We start from the raw sequence: 23,684 nt of genomic DNA, 5'->3' as shown, positions 1-23,684 counted from the left end.
CATTGTACCTAAGGTGGGTGTGTTCTCCCTCTTCCTTTTGGGAATGACCTAGTCTGTATAAAGTAGCTATTCTTTCACTTCTTTTCTTTTTTTTTTTTTTAACTTTGGGCTCTGGGGTACATGTATACCTCCTGCCTCCTGCAGGATTGCTGCATAGGTACATATATGCCATGATGATTTGCTGTCTCCATCCCCCCGCCCCATAGTCTACATCAGGCATCAGGCATTTTTCCCAGTGTTATCTGTCCCCATCCTCTCTGCTCCCAACTGTCCCTCCCCTCCCCTGCCAACCCAGTGAGTGTTGTTCTCCACCTGCGCCCAAGTGTTCTCACTGTTCATCACCTGCCTATGAGTGAAAACATGCAGTGTTTGGTTTTCTGTTCTTGTGTCAGTTTGTTGAGAATGATGGTTTCTAGATTCATCCATGTCTCTACAAAGGACATGAACTCATCATTTTTTATGGCTGCATAGTATTCCATGGTATATATGTGCCATATTTGCTTTGTCCAGTCTGTCCTTGATGGGCATTTTGGCTGGTTCTGGTCTTTGCTATTGTAAACAATGCTGCAACGAACATCTGTGTGCATGTGTTATTTATTTATTTAGTTAGTTATTTAGCTATCTATCTATCTATATTTAAAGACAGGATCATGCTCTGTCAAGCAAACTGAGTGCAATGGCATGATCATAGCTCACTGCAGCCTCAAACTCCTGGCTTCTATACTCAAATTATCCTCCTGCCTCCTATGCTCAAGCTATCCTCCTGCCTCAACCTCCAGAATCACTGGAATTATAGGCATACACCACAACACCCAATTAATTTCACATTTTTGTAATTATTGTTGCCTTACTGAATTTGATATGATTTTAGGCATGATGCTTAATAGAAGTGTTGATGGGGGACACCTTTGTTTTGAATTTAATCTCTGAGAGAAAGTATTCAACATTTCACTCTATATTCATTAAGTTTCTACTGTGTGTTCTGTGGCTACCCATTATCAAATTAATGAAGTTTCATCTATGTATAATTTGTTAGAAGTTTAATTTTTTAAAATCATGAATATATGGTTAATGTTATAAAATATATTTTCTTGTTCAAATTAGATTAAATTGGTGACATTTGTTCTTTATTTTGTTAATGTGAATGATTTAACTGGTTATTAAGGTTAAAGAAACCTTACCTACCCATGAATAAACTAAATTTGATCATGATATTTCATAATTTTTACCTATTACTAAATCTGACATGGCTTTAATTTGCTGATAATTTCAAAATCTATGCTTTTAATGTGAAATTTTTCTTCAGTATCTTTCTTTTAATATCATTTTGGGTTTAGGTCCAGAGTATCTTTGCCTCACAAAATGTTATGAGAAGATCTCTCTGTCATATCATGGGAGTGTTATTTTTTTCCTTAACCATTTGGTGTAAACTGGTGAAAACAACTAGAAAATGTAATTTCAGTTGTTGAAAAAATTGGAAAGATCTATTTAATAATTCCAAAATAAGATTAGGTAGATTTACTATTTTTCTCCTTTTCAGTGTCAGGTTCATAAGCAGTTTTATTGGCTAACCTCTCGCTTCTCCTCTTGTGTTTCTATTTGCATATACCTGAGCTCACAACTACCGCTCCTGTGTTCTCACTTTTTCTTCTGTGCAGTCCATCATTTTGTGTCTCCGGGCTTTATTCTGGATATATTCTTCTGATTATCCTCCCAATTTACTACATTCTCTTCAGTTGTATCTAATATAGAGTTTATCAATCTATTTTATTATATTTTTAGTTGATTTTTTAGTTCTATAGTTTCAATTTAGATTTTTAATGTCTTTTATTAACTCACACATGTTAATATGCAATGCTTACATATTCTCTTTTAAAGTTCTAATTTTGTGATATATATCCTTGACTATATTAAGAACTGTGATTGTATAATTTGTGTCTGATAACTCCATTAAATGGACTTCATGAGGACTGTGGGTCCCTTTTTTATAGTCTTTCTTCCCTCTTTGTTCATATTCTTCCCCTTCTTATTCTTCCCCTTCCTCCTCCTCCTCTTCTTCTTGTCTTCTGCTTCTAACTTGTTTTTACTTTTTAAATTTTGCCACCTCATATGCCTGGTTCTTTTTGACTTCATGAAATAAATAAATTAGAGTCTAAGATGACATTACATTCCCATTAAGAATATTATGCTTTTTACCAGCAAATTGTCAGGGCCACATGCAATTCATAGCACCTTAATATAATTTTGTTACCAAGGAGGTCCACAACTAAAATATTTTCTAGTGGCAGTCTCTTCAAAATTTCCTTTCATCCAGAGAAAGCAGTGTGCACCAGTCTCCTCTCTCCTTAACGCTCCCTGAACACCAACTTTTGTCTCCAAGTCTTGTGAGGTTGTCCAAAATCTGCTCATATTCTTAGTCTTTTTGAGATTTACCTACAGAAACCCAAAATATGAGGCTCACCTCCATGGATTTTATTCTTTTCCCCATCTTCAACCAATGATTCTTCACTGCCTTGGTAGCTCTGTGCTGCCTTCAAGCTGAGTTTTAATACATGTTTATCTTGGTCTCAAGGTTCATCTACTTTCCTATATTGCCATTGCCCTAAAGCTGAATAATTTTTCAAGTAGGTAACATTAAGAGAGAAAGTAAAACAACAACAACAAACAAAAACAAAAGCAGGTGGAGATCCAAGGTGGCCATATAGGAATAGCCATGGAGTGCAGTTCCCAGTGGGAAAAAACACAGAGGGTGAGTGATCACCACATTTCCAAACAAGTTTTTACTTCCTACAGACCAGAAGATTCCTGTGCTGAAAGGTGCCATGAATTTCCAGCATGGCCGTTTCAGCCAGCACCATGGGTCTCTGCACAAAAACCCACACAAATCTGGGTGGCCATTTCAACTGGCGCTTGGAAGGCCTGGGAGACAGAGCTACCCATTCTTTTTATTACCCATTCAACTAATAAAAAGAGGGCTGAAACGGGGATCTAGGTGATCTGGCTCCATGGGTCCTACTCCAACAAAGACCAGCAATCTGAAATGCTCTTGATTGAGAGTTTCACAGCAAGTGCAGCTGGACCTGGCACGGTCTAGCATGGTGGGGGAAGGGCATCAGCCATTACCAAGGCAGTCCACCATTAACGAGACAGTCCCCCATACCCAGGCAGTCCGCCATTACCGAGGCAATCCACCTTTACCGAGGCCATCCACCATTACTGAGGCAGACCACCATTACCAAGGTAGTTCTAACTGTACCTCTGTAAACAAAACCAAAAGGAAGTTCATACAACAGCATGGCAGAGCCCATGGCAGCTCAGCAACAGCTCTGCTGGCAGACTATGACAAGTCTACCTCCTTGCTGGGCAGGGCATCTCTGAGAAAAGGCAGAAGCATGTCAGGAACTTATAAATAAAGCCCCACCTTCCCAGGACAGAGCACCTAGGAAAAAAGGCAGTTAATGAGTTCTGTTGCAGCAGACTTAAAGATACCTGTCCATCAGCTCTGAACAGAACAATGGAACTCCCAGCTCAGCACCTGAGCTCCTATAAAGGGCAGACTGTCTTCCCAAGAAGCTCCCTGACCCCTGTATATCCAAAGAGACACCTCATAAAGGAGAGCTCAGTCTGACATTTGGTGGGTACCCTTTCAGGATGAAGGTAACAGAAGAAGAAACTGGCAGCAACCTTTACTCTTCTGCAGCTGCTGCAGGTGATCCCCAGGCAAACAGGGTCTGGGATGGACTGCCAACAGTCCCACAGCAGAGGGGCCTGTTAGAAGGAAAACAAGACAAAACAAAAACAACAGAAGGAAATAACATCAACATCAACAAAAAGAAGTCCACTCAGAGACCCTACCCGAAAGTCACCAACTGCAAAGACCATAGGTCCATGAAGATGAGAAGAAATTAGGGCAAAAAGGATGAAAACACCAAAAACCAGAATGCCTCTCCTACTCCAAGGGATCACAAATCCTCACCAGCAAGGGAACAAAGTTGGTTAGAGAATGAGTTTGATGAATTGACAGAAACAGGCTTCAGAAAATGAGTAATAACAAACTAGTATGAGCTAAAAGAACATGTTCTAACCCAATGCAAAGAAACTAAGAAACCTTGCAAAAAGGTTAGATGAGATGCTAATGAGAATAAACAACTTAGAGAAGAATATAAATAACTTGATGAAGCTGAAAAACATAACATGAGAACTTCGTAACTAATACACAAGTTTCAATAGCCAAATTGACCAAGCAGAAGAAAGGATATCAGAAATTCAAGATCAACTCAATGAAATAAAATGAGAAGGCAAGATTAGAGAATAAAGAGTAAAAGGAAATGAACAAAGCCTCCAAGAAATATAGGATTATATGAAAAGAAATAATCTACGTTTGATAGGTATACCTTAATATGATGGAGAGATTAAATCCAAGCTGGAAAACACTCTTCAGGATATTATCTAGGAGAACTTACCCAATCTATGAAGGCAGGCCAATATTCAAGTCCAGGAAATACAGAGAAGACCACAAAGATACTCCTCAAGAAGAGCAACCCCAAGGCACATAATCATCAGATTCACAAGGGTTGAAATGAAGGAAAAAATGCTAAGGGAAGCCAGAGAGAAAGGTCTGGTTACCCATAAAGGGAAGCCCATCAGACTCACAGCAGATCTCTCAGCAGAAACCCTACAAGCCAGAAGAAAGTGGGGGTCAATATGCAACATCCTTAAAGAAAAGAACTTTTTAACCTAGAATTTCATATCCAGCCAAACTATGCTTCATAAGCAAAGGAGAAATAAAATCCTTTACAATCAATCAATTGCTGAGAGATTTCATCACCACCAGGCCTGGCTTACAAGAGCTCCCAAAAGAAGCACTAAACAAGGAAAGGAACAACCAGTACCAGCCACTCCAAAAATGTACTAAATGGTAAAGAGCATAGACACAGTGAAGAAACTGTGTCAACTAATGGACAAAACAACCAGCTAGCATCAAAATGGGAGGATCAAATTTACACATAACAATAGTAACCTTAAATGTAAATGGGCTAAATACCCCAATCAAAAGACACGTTGGCAAATGGGATAAAAGTCAAAACCCATCAGTTTGCTGTATTCAAGAAACCCATTTGATGTGCAAAGATACACATCGACTCAAAATAAAGGGATGGAGGAAGATTTACCAAGCAAATGGAGAACAATCCTAGTCTCAGATAAAACAGACTTTAAACCAACAAAGATCAAAAGAGACAAAGAAGGGCATTACATAATGGTAAAATGATCAATGCAACAAGAAGAGCTAACAATCCTAAATATATACCCACCAATAGAGTAGCATTCAGATACATAATGCAAGTTCTTAATTACCTACAAAGAGATTTACACTCTCACACAATAATAGTGGGAGACCTTAACACTCCACTGTCAATATTAAACAGATCAACAAGACAGAAAATTAACAAGGATATGTAGAACTTGAACTCAATTTGGATCAAGCAGACCTAATAGACATCTACAAAACTCTCCACCCCAAATTCACAGATTATACATTCTTCTCAGCACCACATTGTACCTACTCTAAAACTGACCACATCATAGGAAGTAAACCACTCCTCAGCAAATACAGAAGAACGGAAATCATAACAAACAGTCTCTCAGACCACAGTGCAATCAAATTCGAACTCAGGAATAAGAAACTAACTCAGAATCACACAACTTCATGGAAACTGAATAACTGGCTCTTGAATGTTGACCGGATAAACAAGGAAATGAAGGCAGAAATAAACATGTTCTTTGAAACCAACGAGAACAAAGACACAACGTACCAGAATCTCTGGGACACATTTAAAGGAGTCTCTAGAAGGAAATGTATAGCAGTAAATGCCCACATGAGAAGCAAGAAAGGATCTAAAATCCACACCCTGAAGTCAAAATTGAAAGAGCTAGAGGAGCAAGACAAAAAAAAAAAAAAAAAAAAAAAAATCTCAAAAGCTAGCAGAAGACAAGAAATAACTAAGATCAGAGCAGAACTGAAGGAGATAGACACACAAAAAACCTTCCAAAAAATCAATAAATCCAGGTGGTTTTTTTTTAAAGGTAACAACATGGACAGACCACTAGCCAGATTAATAAAAAAGAAAAGAGAGAAGAATCAAATAGATGTAATAATAAATGATACAGGGGGTACCACCACCAATTCCATAGAAATACAAACTACCATCAGAGATTACTACAAACAACTCTATGCACATAAACCAGTAAACCTGGAAGAAATGGATAAATTCCTGGACACTTGTACCCTCCCAAGCCTAAACCAGGAAAAACTTGAAACCCTGAATAGACCAATAACTAGGGCTGAAGGTGAGGTAGCAATTAATACCCTGCCAACCAAAAGAAAGCCCACTTCCTGATGGGTTGACAGCCAAATTCTATCAGATATACAAAGAGAAGCTGGTACTACTCCTTTTGAAAGTATTTCAAACAATACAAAAAGAGGGAATCCTTCCCAAATCATTTTATGAGACCAATATCATACTGATACCAAAACCTAGGAAAGACTCAACAACAAAAGAAAACTTTCAGGCCAATATCCAAGATGAACATAGATGCAAAAATCTTCAATAAAATGTGGGAAAAGTGACTGCAACAGCACATCAAAAAGTTTATCCATCATGATCAAGTAGACTTCATCCCATGGATGCAAGGTTGGTTCAACATACACAAGTCTATAAATGTAATCCACCACATAAATAGAACCAAAGACAAAAACCACACTATTATCTCAATAGATGCATAGAAGGCCTTCGACAAATTCAACAGTGCTTTATGCTAAAAACTCTCAATAAACTAGCTATCAAAGGAACATATCTCAAAATAATAAAAGATATTTATGACAAACCTACAGCCAATATCACACTGAATGGGCAAAAACTGGAAGCATTCCCTTAGAAATTTGGCACTAGACAAGTATGCCCTTTCTCACCACTCCTATTCAATATAATATTGGAAGTTCTAGCGAGAGCACTCAGGCAAGAAAAAGAAATAAAGAGTATTCAGTTGGGAAAGGAGGAAGTCAAATTTTCTCTATTTGCAGATGACATGATTGTATATTTTGAAGACCCCATTGTCTCAGCCCCAAATCTACTGAAACTGATAAGCAACCTCAACAAAGTCTCACGATACAAAATCATAAGCATTCCTACACACCAATAACAGACTAACAGAGAGCCAAATCAAAAACGAACTGCCACTCACAATTGCTACAAAGAGAAGAAAACACCTAGGAATACAACTAACAAAGGATGTAAAGGACCTCTTCAAGGAGAACTACAAACCACTGTCAAGGAAGTAAGAGAGGAAACAAACAGATGGAGAAACATTCCATGCTCATGGCTAGGAAGAATCAATACTGGGAAAATGGCCATACTGCCCAAAGTAATTTATAGGTTCACACTATCCCCATCAAGCTACCTATGATCCTCTTCATAGAACTGGAGAAAAACACCTAAAACTTCATATGGAACAAAAAAAGAGCCTGCATAGCCAAGACAATTCTAAGCAAAAAGAACAAAGCTGGAGGCATTATGCTACCTGACTTCTAACTATACTACAAGGCTACAGTAATCAAAACAGCACAGTACTGGTACCAAAACAGAGATATAGACCAATGGAACAGAACAGAGGCATCGGAGGCAATGCCACACATCTGCAAACCATCTGATCTTTGACAAACCTGACAAAAACAAACAATGAGGAAAGGATTCCCTGTTTAACAAATGGTGTTGAGATAACTGCCTAGCCATATGCAGACAGCAGCAACTGAACCCCTTTCTGACACCTTACACTAAAATTAACTCCAGATGGATTAAAGATTTAAACATAAGACCTAACACCATAAAACTCTAGAAGGAAACCTAGGCAAAACTATTCTGTACACAGACATAGGCAAAGACTTAATGACTAAAACATCAAAAGCATTGGCAACTAAAGCCAAAATAGACAAATGGGATCTAATTAAACTGCAGAGCTTCTGTACAGCAAAAGAAACAATCATTAGAGTGAACCAGCAACCAACAGAATAGGAAAAAAGTTTTGCAATCTATCCATCTGACAAAGGGTTAATATCTAGAATCTACAAAGTATTAAAAAAGCAAACAATTTCAAAAGTGGGCAAAGGACATGAACACTTTTCAAAAGAAGACATATATGAGGCCAACAAACATATGAAAAAATGTTCATCATCACTGGTCATTAGAGAAATGCAAATCAAAACCGTATTGAGATACCGTCTTATGCCAGTTAGAATGGCGATCATTAAAAAATCTGGAGACAACAGATTTTTTAGTTGTGGAGAAATAGGAACACTTTTACACTGTTGGGACTGTAAATTAGTTCAACCATGGTGGAAGACAGTGTGGTGCTTCCTCAAAGGTTCTAGAAATAGAAATTCCATTTGATCCAGTTATCTCAATACTGGGTATATATCCAAAGGACTATAAATTGTTCTATTATAAAGACACATACACAGGTATGTTCACTGCAGCACTGTTTACAATAGGAAAGACCTGGAACCAACCCAAATGCCCATCTATGATAGACTGGACAGAGAAAATGTGGCACATATACACCATGGAATACTATGCAGCCATAAAAAAACAATGAGTTTGTGTCCTTTGTAGGGACATGGATGGACCTGGAAACCATTATTCTGAGCAAACTGACACAAGAACAGAAAAGAAAACACTGCATGTTCTCACTCATAGGTGGGGGTTGAATGATGAGAACACATGGACACAGGGAGGGGAGCATCACACACTGGGGTCTCTTGAGGGGAAACCATCATTTTCAGCAAACTGACACAAGAACAGAAAATCAAATGCCTCATGTTTTTACTCATTGCACACTGGGGTCTGTGGAGGGGGAATAGGGGAGAGACAGTATGGGGTGGGGAGGTTGGGAAGGGATAACATTGGGAGAAATGCCAGATATTGGTGACGGGGAATGGAGGCAGCAAACCACATTGCCATGTATGTACCTATGCAACAATCCTGCATGATCTGCACATGTACTCCAGAACCAGAAAAAAAAAAAGTTAACAACAGAAATCATCCATAAAATCTTATCTTTAAAAGATATAGGTTTTGTATATTTTCTACATATTTTATTATTCTTCATACAGCTATATGATCCTTAATCATGTTTTAAAACAACTAATATATGCAGAGAGAATCTGAGTAATGCTATATGTAAATATACAAATTCCCAACAGTTCTATAAAATCTGTGTTTCCAAATTTTTCTTCAGATTAAATGCTAAAATGTTTAAAATATACTTGACTTGAATAGGTGACTAAATTTTTCTGAAAATTCAAAGCTTACATGTAGTTAACAAGCTTTCTACCTTATCCGTTTAATCATTTAAGTTCTACTCTCGAGTTCACTGAGAGATTTTATGTAGTATAAAGTTAACATTTATGGTAAGATTCAATGAAGCTGTATTAAAGGTAAGTCAACCTTCAGATTTAGAGGTATCTTATTTCCACCAGGTATAATGTGGATGACAGTCTTCATTCTTCCTATAAAATGTGTGCTATATGTTCATTCACCATAAAAATACATTAAAAACTCATAATTTTGATAATGACATCTTTTAAACAGTGCTAAAAAGTTTAAAAATATAAAACCTCTCAAAAGACTTATATAATATGCAAAATAAATTATTATGCCACTTCATTTAGTGAATATTAAGATTCTTTAGCTACTTGTACCATCAGTTTATTTCACTCAGCTGAACAGTCTAATAACATTCCCATTAAATATTTATATGAACAATCAAACATCACAAATGAAGACCATATCCCTTGACATTCAAAATGGTTTCCAGGCTTGTTATGTTGGTAGGGTTCATTTGCTATGGCTTAGAACGATATTTTCTATTAGCTTTGAGTATATGATATCTGAACTTAGAATAAAGGCTATTCATCATGTCTTCTAATTTCCCAATTTTATTTCTTCACTGAAAAAGTATTAATGATAAAAAATAAGTGCATTTAAAAGTTGGGGTCCTGTTAGGCTAATTCAGCCAAGGAAATTGATGAACAAAGCTAATTTTCTAATGAAACAACAACAAAAAAACATACTCCTTTTACATGTTTAATATCATCCTGTTCATATGACTTAATTTATATTTCCATTAAATAAAGGTGAATCTAATATTTTACTTCAGCCCTATATGTAATTTTTTTGACTTATGAATGCATGATAGCATGGTGACTGTAATTTAATTGTAATACTCAATTTGAAATCCTACAAATCTAATCACAAACTGTCTGTGCATTTATGCTCCTGAAATATTTGGCTCACTTTCATGGAAATTATTTTGAGATCACTGGAAGTTAACATCAAAATGATCCTGAGTATTATTCAAATTTTAAGACTAGAAATTAGATTCATTTCACAAGTTTCAAATAAATACAAAAATTCTTTGGTGGTCATTCTAGGTTCTTAAGAAGTTATAACTTAAAGAGAAATTTAATAATTACTAGCTTTATTATACAATTCTGTAAAACGTGATGTTATAAATCTGTAGCTACAAGCTTGGATATTTCAGAAAAAGGTCATGTTACTTTATTTTATTTAAAACTAATTAAATGTGACTTATTTCCATCCATTGATGTTAATGGGAAATTTAATGTTGATCATTATTAGGGCTGAGACATACGTATCTCGGGGCCATGTGAAGCCCAAGTGTCTCAATCTCAAATAGCTTTATGCTTCAGTACTGGCTGTTTGCTGATGGGAACATTGTGCAAACTGGTACAGCCCATATAGTTGGGTTGTTCTCTGCTATTTTCTATGATGTATTTGGACATAGAAGATTTTTATAAGAACAGAAACCCTGATGGCTAGCATCAATCCTTTAGTCACAGTAAATAACCAATGTCCTCCAACCAGTCCAGGGTATTGCAAGGACCTGGCACATTATCCTACTTGACTTGGGAACTGCAGATGTTAGATCAGGCCCACTTGTTGAAAAATCTCTTCTCCATTATTATGTTAGTTTTCCCACCCCATATCCACTTGTTCATCTTTTTCCACGTCCTTTTTGGGAACATAGAATAATGTCCTCACAAAGTTATCTTTTTGCAATTCCTTGAATGCCTGCAAAAACAGTTATTTATATTGGGGCCTTCTGGGGGAGGAGCTATTAACAGTACTGACAAGGCAACAGATAGAGCTGGGTGTCTTAGATTAGACACGGAAACAGACCCTGATTTGTATTAAAGCATTTTTTCAGGATATGTTCCTAGGAAAACCTGGTAGGGGACTGGGGAGGCAAAACTGTCACTAGCCGCACTGTTATCCTTACAATGTTCCAGAAAAACCGAGATATGTGGTCTTCCTAACAATGGCTAGCAGTCCCTGTTTTGGACTTGAAAGAGCTTCTGGAACAAAGAGGAGCAAAAGCTTTTTGAGGATTGTAGATTAAAGGGGTTTTTTCCAAGCACTGAAATAATATTTTATACCCTCCCACACACTCACAATTTTACGTCTCAGTAAGTTCCTTGCCACAAAAATTAACTGGTACATATAACTCAGCATTTTCCATATATGAAAATGAATTAATTCCCTGCAGGCTATTTTAACTTGACTGAAATTAAAAGGTCATGAAATGAAGCTTCTTGCCTTATTTCTAGACAATTTTAGCCATTTATATTATCGTCCCATAAGTGGAACTAACATGCACATTACTTATACACTACCAGAAGATTAATTGGAATGCCATGTGGTACAGAGGCAATGGCTTCCCCAATTAGGAGTAAAAGAATTCAGAATATGAGGTGTAACTTGGAATGAACTTCCATTTCCTTTTAATTTATTCTGGTAATTCCATATCCTGACTTAATGTATAGGTATCTTAGATAATTATGATACCAATTACCATTGGAATTTTCCTCTTACCCTAAGGATTATTACAGTTAAGTTATTCTAAAAGTTAACCACAGTTTTCCATTTCCTTGGGAGTGAATGAGGATGTAACCTAATGAAAATGTGTCCAGGTCCTAGAAAGGCATTCTTCAGGATAGAATGCCTAATTCTTCAGGATAGAAACATCATTGTTTTCCCTATTATAATTTACAGTCTCAATTCTACCAATGAAGTTTGCCATCAGTTAGTTTGAAGAATCTGTTAGTGTATGTTAAGTATGGTTGTATATATTTATTATGTAAGGGCATCTGACATAGTTAAATGGTAAGGTCATTAGGTTGACATCCTAGAGACATTGCCTAAGGGCATTACATAGTCCATTATGACATTCACTGCTATTAGTAAATGTGAAAAGTAACTTTATGTCTAGATCCCTTTATATACACTTTCTAGTGAGCCACAGTCTATTAATCGTATCCATGGAAACAAATGTATGTCAGTCATTGCAGGGACTCGAATGCTCTGGTGCAGAGAAAATATGGGACAAGTTGTCATTTAAGCAGAAAAAAAAACTGTGGTCCCTCCTGACTTATTTTATTATAGCCACACTCCTTAGCTTAGCCTGCCAGGTCCATTAGGACATGGTCTATGCCTCTCTCCTAACCTCATCTCCTTAGTAGTCCCTTTTACAAAACACACCACAATAGAAACTGAATGCTCTGTCTTCCCTTTATCTTTCATAAAACTGTTCCATCTCACTGGCATATAACCACTACATATCCTCCTCACTTCACTTGGCTAAAAACGACTTATCTTTTAATACTTTATTCAGGAAACATACTCCAGAGAGACTTCTATATTCACAGACTTGGCTGGAATATTTCATCAATTCTTCCATAAAATCCAGGGCATGCACTATCTTCACAATGTAATGCATTGATTTACTTAATCTATTTATGTATCCTATTCCCTGGAGAGCAAATTGTTTCTGGTGGAAGATGAGATATAAATTTCTTTGCATTCTCTAAATTTAGCAGAGTATCCAGCATGCATAAAAAGGTTTCAGTGATAATTTGTTGAGTGAGGGAATGGATGGATAGAAAAATGGATAGATGGGTGGGTGTCAAAGACTCTTATTTACCACTGAAGTTAAGAATCAAGAATCATGAGCTAAGGATTTAAAAAATCAATGATTCAGTTTCAATGCAGCTCTATTTCCTTCTTTTTTTTTTTTTTTTTTGAGATGGAGTTTCACTCTTGTTACCCAGGCTGGAATGCAATGGCGCGATCTCGGCTCACCGCAACCTCCGCCTCCTGGGTTCAGGCAATTCTCCTGCCTCAGCCTCTCGAGTAGCTGGGATTACAGGCACGCGCCACAACGCCCAGCTAATTGTTTTGTAACTTTAGTAGAGACGGGGTTTCACCATTTCGACCAGGATGGTCTCGATCTCTTGACCTCGTGATCCACCCGCCTCGGCCTCCCAAAGTGCTGGGATTACAGGCGTGAGCCACCCCGCACCCGGCCGCTCTGTTTCCTTCTAAGAGGATCCGTTTTTTTAAGAGGCAAGGTCTTGCTCTGTCATTCAGGCTGGAAAGCAGTGGTGCAATCTCAGCTCACTTTAGCCTTAACCTCCCAGACTCAAGTGATCCGTCTACCTGAGTATCCTTAGTACCTGGGACTACAGGCACTTGCCACCACACCTGGGTAATTTATTTATTTATTTATTTTTGTAGAGATGGGATGTCACTCTGTTGCCTAGACTGATCTTGAATTTCTGGGCTCAAATGATCTTCCCAACTCAGCCTCCCAAAGTGCTGGGATTACAGGCATGAGCCACTGCACACAGCCAAGTGCGCTGTTAAGTAATGCTGGGATGTAGACAATTATTGGCTGACAGATTTATGATAAAATGCATTAATGCTATAGTTAAATATCTACATGAAATGTATGAGTCTTTTGATAAATCTAACACTAACAGAGACAACATTATAGCACATACAACTTTTTGCATCTTAAATTATTGTCTTGCATATTCATATCTATGTGTACATATGTATGTAGATGTATAGGTAGGTATATAAAGGCACATGAATTACTACAGTAATTTTACTCTGAAGATAATAGAACTTACCTCATGCCTTATATGTACACGTTATCTTATGCCTTAACAGTTAAAGCAATGATTAACTTCTTAACAATTAAAGATAGTTGATTAGTTCTAGTGAAATCAATTAACACAGATTTTTAGAATGCCAGACCAAATTTAAACACCCTGATCTTAGTTTTTATTCCCATGAAAACAAAATTATATTTAACACAAGCAGGAAAATACAAGAGTTTGCCTAACACCAACCAACTTAGAACCTGATTCCAGTTACTATCAATGACTGTGTCTGTCATCAAAACATTAGACCATACCCTCTGTTACTCTTCAATTGAAATATGGCAATTGTCATTTTGCACATAAATTATTTGAGGCACATTAGATGACACTCTAACATTTAAATAATGCTTTTCATCTCAACTTAACTTTTAAACATGAATTAAGTAAGCTACTAAAGTGGCTATTTGAATTTTATCTCCCTTGAAAGTGATTATGCCTAAAATTTCTACTTAGTGGCATTGTATTTAATTTTGCAACCATTACACTTCAGAACTAAACAATTCATCACTTTCTCCCCCAATTAACCATTTATGATGCTACTAAACAGGATAAGCATTAGATATTTAAATAGCTATTTTATTGGGAGGTTTGCCCAGGGGATAGTTTTATCCCTCATAATCCTAGTTCTTGTGCTTCTGGGGGAATTCTCCACGATGCAGTTCTATTTCTTGAAAATGAAGTGGGCGATGTTCATTTATACATGGTTCTTTACAGGAGAAATATTTCCTATGAACAATATCACTTAGATAACCATGTTAATGGTAAAATGAAAAGGAAAGCTATGTTATATATTATCTTTCTGGTTGTACTGAACAGAGATACATTCAGGCCGTGCAATGCATGGGGACTTATTATGAGAATATAATGGAAAATAAGATGAGAAAGAAACATGTCTATGGGTATTATGTTCAAAATTGATCAAAAAAGGAATATAAATGCCTCTTTTGTGTTCTTGGTATATCCCTACACTCAGCTATAGACTATTAACTCTTTGCACAGTCAAATGATTATAGACCAATCAAATGCTAGCTAGAGTGGCAGAGTCACCTGACACCAGGTATGATAATCTCTGTATAAAGGGATATTCTTCAGCCTCTTATCTCAGCAGTGGAATGAATAATCACCAAGATCTTCACAAATTTCCAAATTAAGTAGCAGGTAACTGAGGGTTTTTTTTTTTTTTTTTTTTGAAAGAAGACAATGGAACTATCAGTCACTGTGAGGCTTCAGAGATTTTCTAGTACAAAAACAGTGATTTTTGGAATACTTACTAAGTGTGAGGCATACTGCAAAAATCATTTACTTTATTTAATCATATAAACACAGAAGGTAGATACTGCTAAGTCTGGGTCACCAATGAGGCCCAGAAATTTGAGAAATTTGTCAAAGTTCACATAGCTAAAAAGTATGAAAGCTAGAATCAACCTAGGTTTGGTTGTTGTCAAATCTAGCTGTTTCCAACGATACCACATTGCCTTTCACAGTAATTATTATAGAACTAATTAATACTTACGTATTGAATTTCATGCTTATTGGTCATATGTATATGCAGCCATCTCTCGGTCTTACTAACTTATTAACTTACTAACATAAGCTGAATATACTTATGTTTTAGTTGGTAGAGGAGTATACAAAAACTACACTGTTTCTGGGTATGAAAGAAGCAATTTTTCAATACAGCTCAGAACTAACGTGAGTCAAAATTTAGGTGCACTTAACAAAGACAACATTATTAGGAATAGAGTCAAGGAGTCCCTTGTCTCTTGTTCCTGTCTTGCAGGTGTTTCTTTTCTCTTATTTTGAGACTGAGTTTGGCTCTTGCTGCCCAGACTGGAGTGCAATGGCACAATCTTGGCTCACCACAACCTCTACCTCCCAGGTTCAAGTGTTTCTCCTGCCTCAGCCTCCCAAGTAGCTGGAATTACAGGCACGTGCCACCACGCCCAGATAATTTTGTATTTTTAGTAGAGATGGGGTTTCATTATGTTGGTCAGGCTGGTCTCAAACTCCCGATCTCAGGTGATCTGCCTGTCTCAGCCTCCCAAAGTGCTGGGATTATAGGTGTGAGCCACCATGCCTGGTCAAGGCTAGTGCTTCTTGAATGGCATCATGCTGCCCCTTTGCTTGTTAGCCTCCCTGCTCGAGGTTTCTACATAGCCAGAAGAACAAAAGTTAATAGCTCAAATCATGGCAAATTCAAATTTTCTTTGGTCTGATATGCATAGCATTTTGTTATTTTTGGAAATATATATATTAATAGATATCTCTTAGAAAATGATATATAGGATCCATATATAGTCTCCGAGAAGAATTTAGACTTTTGATCCCAGGTTAGTACATGCTAAATATTAAAATGGCCTTCTCACTAGGTTTCAACAAGTAGTTTCAAAATAGTATGAAAGAAGACTCATGGCTCTGATTACTGAAGGACAATCTGTAACGTTTCCCTATTGCAATCAAACTTTTTATTCCATAGTAACCAGTGGAGTTGTCAGTGATAAAGTAAAAAAAAAGTTAGTAACGAGACAAATTTTATTTATGCAGTATGTCATGTTCTTCTTTTAGTGATACAGATTTTTTAAAGTGTCTTTGAACAAGTAAATTGAGCTATTGTGTAAAAACAAAAAAACTATATAATGACTATAATGTATATTTGTGAGCATTAATGCTTTCAAACCAACTCCCTACCCCCAAAGATGCTCGCTTGGCAGATTTATTATATTTTAGGAAAGATAACCTCTTCTAAATATGTTATTTTTTAACTTTGGTTGTTCAAAATACATGTATATTTACTTTCTTTGAAACACAGGAGAATAGCCATAGAACTCATAAGACTGCAGGAAATGCTTGCTTTTACATGGTCAGTAGGATTTCTCTTTTCCCAGAGGCAGTAACAAATCCAGTTCTTTTTAAGCAACCTTGCCTTCTTGGCCTATGGACTTCTGTTTAAAGTATGTTTTGCCTTATGAGTAATGTAGTCTCATCCACTACTTAGCCTTATACAAAACACTTTGCTTCTAGAATGCTGAAGAGCATTAGTCAGTATACACTTTCAAGCACTCATTTCTCTGCAGGAGCCCTCTGGCTAATACCAATTTTTAGCATATTTCATTCTCTCTGTCCTCCCCTCTTCTCTCTTCTCCTGTATTTTCCTCTTCTGTCTTCTCACTCTCTCTCTTCACACTCTTATAAAGTGAATTTTGTAAGTGACTCATTTAATGCCATAGTCTGCAAAATTATTTTAACAACAGCTTAGTATGCTGAAAATGAAATGTATAGAAAGTAGAGCAGGAATGTTTGAGAAAATGCATGGATAATTCTTTTTAGATCTATGTGATTTATCTTACAGCAACAGCAAAACCAGAAATAAAGCAGACTCACAGATTAGATTTATAACATACTTCTGCTCCATTCCTGTTTGCATGCTAAAATAATGTACAGCATGGAATTGTATAAATAGATAATTTCAAATAATAATTTATAAATGTAAGACGTACATTTTTAGTAGTAGTTATATTGAGGAATTGGTTTGTGGATAATTTTTTTTCTTCGTTATGTTTCTTTTTTCCTAATTTTTTACAAATAAAAATAAATGTATTCTATTATCTAAGGATCAAGTATTTAGAATGTTATATAAAAATATAACTTAAATATGTTTTCCTCTAATTAGTCTATTCAGCATATAAACAATGTTAATATGATCTTTAGTCTCTTATCCAATATAAAATATGTTTAATGTCTTAAGCCGACTCACAACCTTAAGTGGCTAGGAGTGGCTGAATTTATGTCAGTTTCCAAGGTATGCCTGATCTCCTTATGCCTAATCTCCTCATATGAGTGAATGGGATGTAACTTTTGATACTGAGAAGAGATCCAGCCAGGAATCTGAAGCTCTGAACCTAAAGGGACAGGAGCAAAAAGGATGCATACTAGATACTTGTCACCCTATGTTCTTTTGACCCACTCTGTGTGGCATGCAGGGAAGATCAAAGAGTACAGGTAGTTTTCACACAAGGATAGCTTTGTATCTCAAGCAATTGCAACTCTCTGTTACACTGCCTGAGGGCTAGCTTTCTGTGGCTTGGGGAAGCTGGCTAGGCAGGAGACAGGCATAATCCTGAAGTATGAGGAATATAAAGTCTTGGGGGCAACCATGAACCAACACAGATAGGAGTAGGGGGATAATGTCCCAGAATCCCCATGTGCTGAGAGGGCTATCATGAGGCATGTTTCACACAGTTTTTCCGAGTCTTCCAGTGGAATTGATCCCAGTCACAGATGATTTTCTTACCAAGTTCACTAGAATAAAGAAGAGTCTCTCCCTTAAGTAGTACATTGCCAATTTTGTAACCTGTGGATCTTGGAAATTGAGAGCTAGGATTTTCTATTTAAATAAGATCATAAAGTGACAAAAAAAATTCATTTCCAAGAGGAAAGTTAATTACAAATGTGGTCTAATTTGCACAAGATAAACAGCCAAGTGGAAAACTGAGATATTCAAACAACAGTTCAGCTATGAGGAGGTCTAGCGGGTACAGTCTAACTCAGTATGCCTTTATGAACATTACATGATGACCTAGCTGGCGCAGACATGCAGGAAAGGGGAAGTAACTCTGAGATGGAGCATTCTTGGCTCCATCAGACAACAGTGGCATGAGTCCTCTTTTGACCTGGTTGCCAAAGGAGTTCTAGTATCTCTTGCTCCTGGGAACCTTAAGGTACAACAGCTTTTAATTTTTAGACTTTCCTTTTCATTGTCTCTCTCTTTCATCTTAAGCAAACAGAAATTTTAACTTCTGGGCTAGAAAAAAAGTTGACACAGTTCAAAAAATTTAATTATTCTGCCAAATGAGATCATTGGAAATATCAAGAAAATATATTTTGTTTACATCTTGAAATACTATCTTTATATACTTATTTAAGTTGATGTCTTTTCTGCTGCAGCAAAGATATTTTTTATGCAAATATCTTTGTCTGCTGGAAACAAAGATGTCACAGAAATTGGGATCATTAACATCTTCTCATACTGTAGGTTCTTTTTGTAATCAAAGCTCAATTTTAAAAAAAGGCACTGTGTAAAGTACATAGTTTAGTTCCAGAGATATAGTTAATGTTCAATAAATAAAACTTTTTCTGTTTTATTATAAAACTAGATTTATAATTATTTTAGGTAGGATATGCAACCAGGGGAATATAACCCAATTTCAAACTACTTAGGCTGATTTACTTCCCCAGATACTCCATCTCTAAAATTACCTTCTTCTAATTGTTTTCAGTATCTTAAGATATAGTTCTATTTTCTCACTGATACAGGCATTTATTGAATCAATATTCAATTGAGGGCAAACACTATGCTAAAAAAGGAAATAAAACAATGAAAACAATAACATAAACCTGCCCCCATGAAACTACAGTGTAGTGACAAAAGTAGATATTAACCAAATAATTATCCAAATGTGAAAATGTTATTGTCATACATGATTCTAAGAGGACATATTCGTCAGGGAGTTAAGGCAAAAGTGTGCTGCTAGAGCTGAAACCTGAAAATGTCTCATACTTCTCTTTCAGATATCAACTAAATGAGAATGAGAACTTACTACACAAGGCATGACAGACTCCAGGCATTATACACTCTGCACTTATTCCAGCCAGAATGTACAAAGCTCTCAGTGGAAGAACGAAATGTGACAGGAAGAATAGCTCGTAAGAAGGGCTGGAACAAAGAAGACAAGAATGGAGCACAGTGCAAGCTAAAGGTGGGAAGTTAGCTGTGGATGAGGCCACTCAGGCTCATAGACTCCAACATGGAATTTAAGTTGATATTTATGGTGCCCTTGAGGTTGGAAAAAAAAGGAGTGACATGGACGTTATGGAGACTGGACTGAAGTGGGAAGTAAACTTTTATGTTGACTGAAAAGACACGGAAAGCAGTGATGTCTACTTGCAAGAAGGACAGAATGATGGAGGTGAGAAATGATGGAGTTCAGAAATATTTAGAAAGTGTGGTGAACATCACTATTAATAGATTATGTATAAAAGGTGGTGTGAGAGGGAGATGAAAGGGAGGAGTAACAGATTTCTTCTAGCCTGAGATTTGAGTTACAGGGCATGGAGATGACTGGATTGACAAGGAACACTTTTAAGCAAGAGAGTGACGTAGGCAGTGCCTGTGCATTCATGGTTTATTTGACTAATGTTTGCAAAACAGCTACTACTCTGATGAAAAGATGACCATGGTTTTTAATATAAGTTTTCCTCTGTTTGAAAAGTACAAAGCTTGGCTGGGCACAGTGGCTCAAGCCTGTAATCTCAGGACTTTGGAAGGGTAAAGCGAGTGGATCAGTTGAGGTCAGGAGTTTGAGACCAGTCTGACCAACATAGTAGAAACACCTTCTCCACTAAAAATACAAAAATCAGCTGGATGTGGTGGCAGGCACCTGTAATCCCAGCTACTCAGAGGCTGAGGCAGGAGAATCACTTCAAACCGAGTGGCCAAGGTTGCAGTGAGCCAAGATAGCACTCCAGTCTGAGTGATAGCGCGAGGCTCCATCTTAAAAGAAGAGAAAGTGCAAAGCTTATTTGACTTCATTTCCTCTCCCCAACCTATATAATTATTTGATTATAGAAGCATAATTCAATGCATTTATCAGAATCATATAATGATAGCAACTTAAAGGATATTAGAAAACTTCTCGTTACATTTTGAAAGAGAAATACATTGAAATAATTCTACAAATACTAGTGAAACTTTAATACACGGCAGATATTTTTTCTTTGACATCAAATATAACATCAGATGTGTATCTATGTATGTGTGTGTGTAATTCACTAATATTTGTAGAATTATTTCAATTTATTCCTTATTCCTGGTGCTTCTTACAAAGACAGGAATATAATGGAATGGCAGTGGAAGAAATTTGCCATTTATTTCTAAAGAAAAAATGCTTGTAGCATAATAAACCTGTGTTCACCCTTAAGCCTCTGATAGTATTTTTATGGACTGAATTTCTATTAGTATTTCATTCTAAATCGACTTCACACCCTGTCAAGGATTATATGTAATTTTAAGTCATCGGTTCTATTTGATGTTGTGGATTTACACCCAATGCCATAATTGCACACAAATATATATAACATATTTCAAAATAATAAAGATTCCTTTTACTAGGAAATAGTAAGCATGAATGATTCCTTATAAAATACATTAACAATTAAACAAATAATTCCATTTTGTGGATTAATAAATATAAATTCCAAACATATTCCTGACTTTGCAGTAGTCTAATCCAACTTAATCTGCAAGTTTCAGCAAACATATGTCCTTGCTTTATGAGCATATATATGACAGCTAAATTATATGTTTATCATTTTCACTGAGGATATTTGACATTTATAGGTTGTGTTGAAAACAAACTGGATAATTTTGCTGCTTTAAAAAAGACAAACCCACTACAAAAACCGGATGCTCTCTACTTTCAAAGGAAGACAGTTTCTGCCTTCACGTATGAAGAGTTTTTACAACTTTTCTTTTACGTACAGAAAATAAAAGGAATCACAGCCATTGACAAGTTTTGTCAATCAAATCAAATCAAGTCAAAAGTGACAGCTTGATTTTCAGGTCTCTACCTTCTCTTTAGGAAAGGGAAGTATGAATTAGATCTCACAGAAAATTTGTCACAGCAATTAAGCTACAGAATTGCAGAATGCTTGTGAGAGACTTGGGTTCTGATTTGTAAGAAAAGTGTCATGTAGCATATCTATAAATTCTGTAGCTTTCAGTAAGTAACCAAAGCTTAAAAGGTGGAAAAAAGTCAAAATGGACTGGTTGCTAGGGCTTGCGGTGGGAAAAATAGAGTTACTCTTCAGTGGGTATAGAGTTTCAGTTTTACAAGATGAAAAGTTACAGAGATGAATGATGGTGATGACTGCACAATGCCAGGCACGAATTTAATACCATGAAATGCCACATTTTAAAATGGTTAAGATGCTAAAATTTTTAGTATGTCCATTTTATCTAAATTTTAAAAAATGGGAAAAAGAAGAGAGCATTCATCAGGTACAAATGAAATTATGTTTATAAGTTCATATTGTTAAATATTCATCCTGTAAATCAGATAAGCCCTGAATGACACCCTCTTTTTAATAGATTACTAGGACAATATATTGAAACAACATTATTTAGTATCCAAATTTCAGATTCCATTTCATCATGGTATAAAGACCTTTAACAGGATATATAAACAAAATGCTAATTAATCAGTAAACATCCTTGTTTTATGGTAAGATGGAATTGTTTGTAAAATGTATTTTTATTTCAATAGATTTTGGGGGATCGGGGCTGTTTGGTTTAATGAATAAGTTATTTAGTGGTGATTTCTGAGACTTTGGTGCACCCATCATCCGAGCAGTATACACTGTATCCAATGTGTATTCTTTTCTCCCTCACCTGACTCCTATCCTTTCCCAAGTCCACAAAGTCCAATGTATCATTCTTATGCCTTTGCATCATCACAGCTTAGGAGTGAAAGCATACGATGCTTGAAATAATGGTCTCCAATTCCATCCAGGTTTCTGCAGAAGTCATTATTTCACTCCTTTTTATGGCTGACTAGTATACCACAGTGATTATATATATATATATATATATACATACATACATACATACATACATACATACATACATCACATTTTCTTTATCCACTCATTCATTACTGGGCTTTAAGCCTAGCTCCATATTTTTGCAATTGCAAATTATATTGCTATAAACATATGTGTGCAGGTATCTTTTTCACATAATGACTTCTTTTTCTTTGGGTACTCAGGTGTGGGATTCCTGGATCAATGGTAGCTCTACTTTTAGTTTAGTTTAAGAAATTTCCACACTGTTTTCTACAGTAATCATAAATTAGACAAATATTATTTGACTTAAAAGAACTAAATTACTGGACAATAATTCCATTATTGAGAGGGTGTGTGTGTGTATTTGATCCTAATTAAAGCATATTGAATGTACTCTAGAAATAGTAATATTTAATGTTCATAGGTAAATTTCAAGTATTACCAATTGAAGAATATAAATTGAACTTAAAATTCACATTTAGTATAGGAAGAAATCTTAAATGGGAAAAAACTGTTAATGACAAAGTAAGAAAGGAAATGAATGAAAAGAGGAAGATAAAGTATAAAATTATATATTGTATATATACTAAAATATATATTTCTATATATTTTACTAATATACATATAATACATAATTTTATACTTGATATTCCTTTTTACATCTGTTCCTTTCTTAGAAATAAAGCTCCTTTCTTATATTAGAATAAATATACTATATATAAATATATATTTTCTACATATTTAAAATGAGTAATTTCACACTGTGTCTCCCTTTGTCAATCCAATTTTTCTTACTTTGTCATTTATAAATTTTTCCCATATGAGTTTTCTTCATGTAATAGATTTGAATTTTAAAATTCCATTTATATTTTCAATTGGTAATACTTAAAATTCACCTGTGAATTTATAATATATCTAAATATATGTTAAAATATATATATTACAAATATATAAAATATATATATATTCAAATATACTTACATAC

At 35.9% G+C, this 23,684-nt stretch overlaps 1 long non-coding RNA gene across 1 annotated transcript in view; it reads left to right on the top strand.

Moving 5' to 3' along the window:
* LOC118143711 (uncharacterized) overlaps positions 1-23,684 on the top strand; it is a 50,667-nt gene that overhangs the window by 11,684 nt on the left and 15,299 nt on the right. Inside the window, exon 2 of the long non-coding RNA XR_008473400.2 lies at positions 19,649-20,046. This is a non-coding gene — a long non-coding RNA (uncharacterized LOC118143711). The remainder of the gene's footprint in view (positions 1-19,648; positions 20,047-23,684) is intronic.

The sequence above is a fragment of the Callithrix jacchus genome, chromosome 11 (genome assembly GCF_049354715.1).
Source record: "Callithrix jacchus isolate 240 chromosome 11, calJac240_pri, whole genome shotgun sequence".
Lineage (NCBI taxonomy): Eukaryota > Metazoa > Chordata > Mammalia > Primates > Cebidae > Callithrix > Callithrix jacchus.
Note: the sequence above shows the minus strand (reverse complement) of the source record. Positions and strands in the feature narration are given on the sequence as shown.